At 46.5% G+C, this 6,759-nt stretch overlaps 1 protein-coding gene across 2 annotated transcripts in view; it reads right to left on the bottom strand.

The window, feature by feature from the left end:
* RFX5 (regulatory factor X5) overlaps nucleotides 1–541 on the bottom strand; it is an 8,663-nt gene extending 8,122 nt beyond the window's left edge. Inside the window, exons 1-2 of one of the 2 annotated variants that reach the window (XM_045295653.1) lie at nucleotides 393–419; nucleotides 9–50 (exon numbers count right to left, since the gene is read on the bottom strand). The gene's annotated coding sequence lies outside the window, so the exon portion shown is untranslated. Of the gene's footprint in view, nucleotides 1–8; nucleotides 51–392; nucleotides 420–452 lie in introns of those variants that run through there. The other variant, XM_045295654.1, reaches the window with a different exon arrangement.
* Nucleotides 542–6,759: the final 6,218 nt, after the last annotated feature.

Genomic DNA, 6,759 nt, shown 5'->3' with positions numbered 1-6,759 from the left:
CTCCTCACCATTTGCCTGGGAGGTCAGAAAGGATACGGGCAATTCCCGTCCTGGCAGGGTGGAAGAAACGGGGGCCCAAGTTCTCACTTCTTCATCTCGCTCGGCGTTCCCCGCGGCCCCCCCTCCTCACGTCTCCTGCCCCTACGTCATCTCCCTCAACATCCCATCCCGAGGCGCGCCCCCTCCTCCCTCTCCTCCCCCTCCCTTCAATCCTCGGTGACAGTGAAGTGGAGGGGTCAGGGAATCGGAACTCAGGGGCTGGGTGGAGGAAACCTGGTTAAAGAATGGGGTCCCCGATTCGGGGCACGTGCACATGGGCGAAGAAGCTGTTGAAAATACAGCCCAAACCCTGTCCTGCTCTCCTCCCAACTAAAATGACGCCCCCTCCCTACCTCTGAGCAGTCCCCTCCCCACGCCAGCAACAATCCAGGTAACGGAGAAAGAGGAACTACCTCGTAGCCACCTTCACTCAGCCCAGCCCCACGGTCCTGGCCCAGCGGGCTCGTGCGTTGCTTTATTTTCTTTTTTTCTGAATGGTCGTCACAGCCCCAATCTGCCTAGCTACACGGACGACCGGCTCTCTCATTGGTCGCTGGAGCCACCCGGAGACAGAAGGCGCCAGGCTCGCCCCGGCAGCCGCGCAAGTCTGCCTGGTAACAGAATCTGATTCGTCAGTGGGAGAGGGAAAATCCAAAGTTGGCCTTATTTGAGTCAAGAGGGGGAAGTCCGGGTTAGGTTTCGGTTAAAACCGGGGTCGGTTGGGACTGCCGGTCCCAAGAGATTCTCCTCTTAAAGGGGCCGCAGGACGGAGGCTCGGGCGCCCGGCTGCCTCAGGAGCCTGTTGGCTTGGGCCCTCCCCTGCTGCGCTTCCGTTTTGCCTTCCTGGATCAGAGCCACCGATAGAAAAGCGTCAGTAGATGAAAGAGCTAGACAATCGAGGGGCAGTCGGGGCGGAAGTTCACCGTAAGGCACCCAACCCCCTTCTGATGACAAACAAGGTGAGCCAGCCCTCTCCCCGCCGCCTCCGGCGCCCCGCCCCTCGCTTCGGGCACGCGCACACGAGCCCTCGGACGCGCGCACACGCCGCGCTCGTTCCCACGGATGGCGCCCTCGGAACCCTCCGCAGTTGTGCCACCTGGAAACAACATTGTCTCCCCTCCCCCGACCGAGCTTTGGTTTCCCGCGTGTACTTTCCTTCTTTCCAGGGAGTTGATAAGCATGTACATTCCCTTGGGTCCACGCTCAGTGAACACTGGAATGTTGACGGACTGTCCCAGGGGGTGCTGGATGCCCCCAGGGGTTGGTTGGTTTAACCCTTAGAGAACGCAATTCTTGCTAACTTTTAGTTAAGACTTTTCTAGGTCTTACATCTCTGCGAATCTCTGGGTCTCCTGCCATGAGAAATGAACACTCACACAGCCAGAGATCAGGTTTTGCATCTAATTTCAGAGAGGTAGGTCACTGACTCCAGGTTAGCAACTTCTTGATTGGCGCTATTTTGTTGTGCAGATTCAGTTAACGCCCAAAGCCATATTTGCAGTCCTGACTTGGAATGCATTCTCCGGTCTTACTAGAATAGTGATTTTGTAAAGACGGTAATGTAGCTCCATGTCATCCCCATGTCCTCTACAGTCCCCATTTCCGTATCACCAACCTGTGAGTTGTGGTACAACAAGGGGGTGGTGGGGCTATAAGGGAGTGGGGTTGGAAAAATACCGATGTATGTACTGGTCGGAAGATTTTCTAATAATAGCTAAAATTTATGTAGTATTTACTTTATCCAAGGCTAAGTGTTAAAACACATACTATATACCAAAAATAACCCCAATCCCCCCAACCCCCCAAAACTGTAAGCAAACGGAATATCACAAAACCAGTTGCTATGGAGTTGATTCTGGCAAGCCCACCTGTTAGAATAGAACTGGGCTCCACAGGGTTTTCAATGATCGCTTTATCTGAACCAAGGCTAAGTGTTAAAACACATACTATATACCAAAAATAACCCCAATCCCCGCAACCCCCCAAAACTGTAAGCAAACCGAATATCACAAAACCAGTTGCTATGGAGTTGATTCTGGCAAGCCCACCTGTTAGAATAGAACTGGGCTCCACATGGTTTTCAATGATCGCTTTATCTGAACCCAATCACCAGACCTTTCTGCCAAGGAGCCTCTGGATAGGCTAGACTAGACCCTCCAACCTTTCAATGATCAGCCGAGGGTGTTATCCTGCACCAAATTAGAAAGCACCGCATGCAATGCTCACAGCAACTCTGTGGAGTCGAGGTACTATTACTATTCCCATTTTACAGATGAGGTGACCGAGACATTGAGAACTTAATCATCTGCCTAAGGTGACACAGTTAGCAGGTGAGGGAGCCAGAATCTGAACTTCGTCTGCTGGATCCAGAATTGATACAGTTCAAATAAAAATCTTAAGTTGTGCGAATGTGTATAATATAAAATCTGAAGCTAAAATGGATATGGAACAACAAAGGGCCAAGAATGGCAAGCTGTAAGGGTGACAAGATAGCTATATATACATAGAAAGAGATTTATCTCAAGAAAATGGTTCACACAGTTGCAGAAGCAGGTAAATCCAGACTGGTTTCAAATCTGTGGGTCAGATGTTAAGCTGGAGGCTTCTCCTGACTTGTGTAGCTTGACGGCAGACGAGCCCAGAATTGGCAGGGGCACCACAGGCTGTCGAGGTGGATGAACCCAAGGGCAGCAGGTCAACCGGGAGGCCATGGTTGGCTCCCACAATCGACAGGCAGTGTGACAGTCTCTCAAGTCCGCAGAACAGATCCAGGAGCCTGTTGCAGGATCCTGACTCAGCAAAAAAAATGCAAATCAGCTTCCCTACTTCACCTTCTGACGCAGGAATCAGGCCACGCCCCAGGAAATTTCCTTTAAATTGCTTGAAGGCTGTGACCTGAGCGGGCAGGTGGCGTTCCACTTTATTACAGTGGATTACAGTGTAATCAACTCCATGATGAGATCTGCTGTAAATGAGCAGCCAATCGGTTTTAAGATTAAGGTGGAACACCACCTCCCACAGCCTTGAAATTTAAAGGAATTTTAAAGGAAATTTAAAGGAAATTTCCTGGGGTATGGCCTGATTCCTGCATCAGAAGGTGAAGTAGGGAAGCTGATTGGAGGTCACCTATAGTTCCGTCCATACACTTCTTAAGGTGGTGTGTTTCTCTCTAACCTTCCCTCAAAGAATTCTGTGTTCTTCGTTGGCATTCTCAAGGGCTTCTCATATCGTGTTCCTTTTTAGTGTTCTTGGAGTTTTAGGAGTGACCAGAAGTCTGAAAGGACAGGATCAGGGTGGTAGGGTGGATGGGGGAGGGTTCCCAATGGAATTCTCCTAGGACCCTTTGCTATCCTCGAAGGGAAAAATAAGAGAGAGAGAGAAAGAGCATTGTAGGTACACATTTCCTGTCCTTTTTCTTTCTAGTGCAGTTTTCAATTAAAAAAAAGAAACATTCTTCCCAATAAGCCCCATATTCATCCTGTGTCCTTTGAAAGAATTTATCAAGTTTACCCCTTTGGAGTCTCCCCAAACAGTCACCATAACCTACTGAGAGGATCTATCTGTCTTGAATGAAACTGGCCCAGCAGATCCCCTAAGAAGCCACTTGTTTTGATTGGAGTTTGCTCTCTGGCTAGTCTTGGTAAACTCAAGACGTGTCCAGTTCATGATTTGTTCCTTAAAACCCTCTTCTCCTGCATGAAAGACGAATGACAAGATCGCCTCTTTGAGCTAGCTGGCTTCATGCTGTGCTTCTGGTACACATTGAGCTGAAAACTTGCTGAGGCCAAGATGGTCACTAAAAAATATATATATATACACACACATACATATATGTATATATATATATATATTTTAAAGTAGAACCATGTGATGAGCTGACACCAAGTGCTTAAGTAAAAAGCAAATGTTTTGAGAATGATGATGGCAACAGATGTACAAATGTGCTTGACACAATGGATGGATGGATGGATTTTAATAAGAGTTGTACGAGTCCCCAATAAAATGATTTAAATAAAAAATAATAAAGTAGAACCATGTGAAACCAATGGTAATCCTACAGTCTTCCTTCAGCAGTTTCTGGACTAGTCCGTTCATTTATTCAGTGAGGTTGGCAGTCTTTCCTCTTTGGGCTCACCTTTGGTGTCTTCTCAACCTTCCCCAAACAGCTGATCCCTTTAAAAACTATTGTTTTATGTGGGCAGAATTCCCATAAGCTGGTTGCAAAGCTTTGATGATTTCAGAATATGTCCAATTGAGTTCTGTTAGAAATTTGATATTAGTTCTTACCTCAAAATATGTTTTCCCCATGGCCTTAAAAAAGATACACCTTACTGAGACTATGAGTTGAAATAAATTCGATGCCAGTGGATTTGGTGTCTGGTTTTAATTAGATAGCATATTATTGAATGGATGACTACAAACAAGTTCTCTTCGTAATCCACTTAGGTTTGTTATAAACCAAGTCTGTAGACATCCACTGATAGCAACATGTTTAAACCCATCTTATTTGGAATTATTAGAGCTTAAATTCTGAGCCCTAGTGGAGGGAGGATAGGGTGGAAAGGGGGAACCGATTACAAGGATCTACATATAACCTCATCCCTGGGGGATGGACAACAGAAAAGGGGGTGAAGGGAGATGTCGGGCAGTGTAAAATATGACAAAATAATAATAATTTATAAATTATCAAGGGTTCATGAGGGAGGGGAGAGCGGGGAGCGGAGAGGGAGGGGGGAAATGAGGACCTGATACCAAGGGTTCAAGCAGAAAGCAAATGTTTTGAGAACAATGATGGCAACAAATGTACAAATGTGCTTGACACAATGGATGGACGTTTGGATTGTGATAAGAGTAGTACAAACCCCCAATAAAATGATTTAAAAAAAAGAATATATATATAAAAAATTTCTGAGCCCTAGATTTTCAGAAAGCTATGGTTTATAATGAAAATCCTAAGTCCATTTTTGACTAGCCACTTTAGATTCAGCTTCCATTGAATTCTTTCCGATCATTAGCCAACAATATGAATAGCTTTGTCCTCAGGCAGGATGTGTTTGAAAGGGGATTGCTACCACTATCTTAGCTAGGGGTGCTGAAAGTGTAGCCCTTAGGGACTTGCCTGGGTGTGCTCTTGATGGAATTTGAGGTTCTTGGGCAGTATCGTCATGGATCATACCATGACTGCCTTGGTCAGAGGACTCTGAACCAATCTTGTAAGCTTTTCTATCTAGAATAATGTTCTATCCCAATCGTAGTCCCTTTCTTGATTCCAATGCCATATCTGCAACTGGGATATATTGATTTGCTGCCAGGAATGCTTTCGTGACAGTTTCCATTGTACTCCTTGCCCCACCCAAGTGTCCTATTTGCTGTAAATCCTCAGACACCGTTATGCCCTTGTGCTGATGGTCTCCCTCATCTAGATAGTATGTATTTATTCTGTTTAACACTTAATAACTTTGTCTCTATAATTTATATTCAAAGCCCTAGTGGCATGGTGGTTATGCGTTGGGCTGCTAACCGCAAGGTCAGCAGTTTGAAACTACCAGCCACTCTGTGGGAGAAAGACAAGGTTTTTTATTCCTATAAAGGATGCAGTCTTGGAAACATACAGGGGCAGTTCTACCTTGCCTTATAGGTGCTCTCTGAATCGGAGTTGACTGGATGGCAGTGAGCTTTTCCTCCCCTAGAACAGCTTGCATGTATGAATTGGCATGCTGGTAGCCATACTTTTTGACTTATCCTTGTATTCTTACAGCTAACAAGAGTGGGAGGACTTGCCATTTCAAATATCAAGAGTTCTTTATAAAACTTTGTAATTAAACCAATGTTATATTAATGCAGAGACAAATTAACTAATGAAAAAAATCATAGGGAATCCCAGAAACAAACGCTCATCTATATGGAAAATTGGTTATGACAACCAGCATTGCCAAGCAACAGAAAAGAGGTAGTATGGTGATGTGAAATTCCTTAATATGGCTCTTTTATGCTTATCTCTATAATCCCCACCAAGTGACTGAGTGGGATTATGCAAATAGTGTGAAACACTAATAGAGGGGATTGGTCCCTTTGGGTTGGCATTCTCCTATGTAGCAGAGAACCAGCTCAGAAGCAGGCAGAGAATTCCTGGGATCACCAAGGCAGAGACGCCACAAGTGGAGCGTGATCTTTCGGGGTCCCTGTCCAGAGTGGCAGAGGCAGCAGAGGCGGTGACACACTGGGACTCCAGGCACCCAAGCAGAGGAGCTGCAGTGTGGAGACACGGGTAAAGAGGGAGGCAGAGCAGCGCTAGGCTTCCAGGCTGGCTCACAGAACCACAGGATTGGCTAAGGGACCACAGGGTTGAAAGGCCTTGGACCAGAGAGAGACTTGGCTGCTGGCTGAGCAGATGTGCTACTGTGGACCAGAAACCTTATCTTTAATATTTTCTGCCCTTGGCTTGTGGTAACCTGTTAACATCCTTCATAAATTCCCATCATTGAGTGTGATCTGTGAGTTCTGTGTGGCCCTTGCAAAGGGTGTGTTGAGTCCAGCCGAGAAGTCGAGTGGCGTGTATGGCTGGTGTATGAAGAGTGAAAGGATCAAGAGTGGGAACGTGTCTGACCTCTGCCTTCCACTGGTGGGGAGACAGACGGACTCTCCTCCCGCCAGTAGTCAGAGGTCAGCTAAGGCCTCTCCGCCGTTTACTCAGTAGACTTTCCAGTAAGTCGGTACAAC

Source organism: Echinops telfairi, unplaced genomic scaffold, assembly GCF_000313985.2.
Source record: "Echinops telfairi isolate 266 unplaced genomic scaffold, ASM31398v2 ScPeMD7_5805;HRSCAF=6673, whole genome shotgun sequence".
NCBI lineage: Eukaryota > Metazoa > Chordata > Mammalia > Afrosoricida > Tenrecidae > Echinops > Echinops telfairi.
The sequence above is the reverse complement of the archived record's forward strand: the minus strand, read 5'-3'. Positions and strand labels throughout refer to the sequence as shown.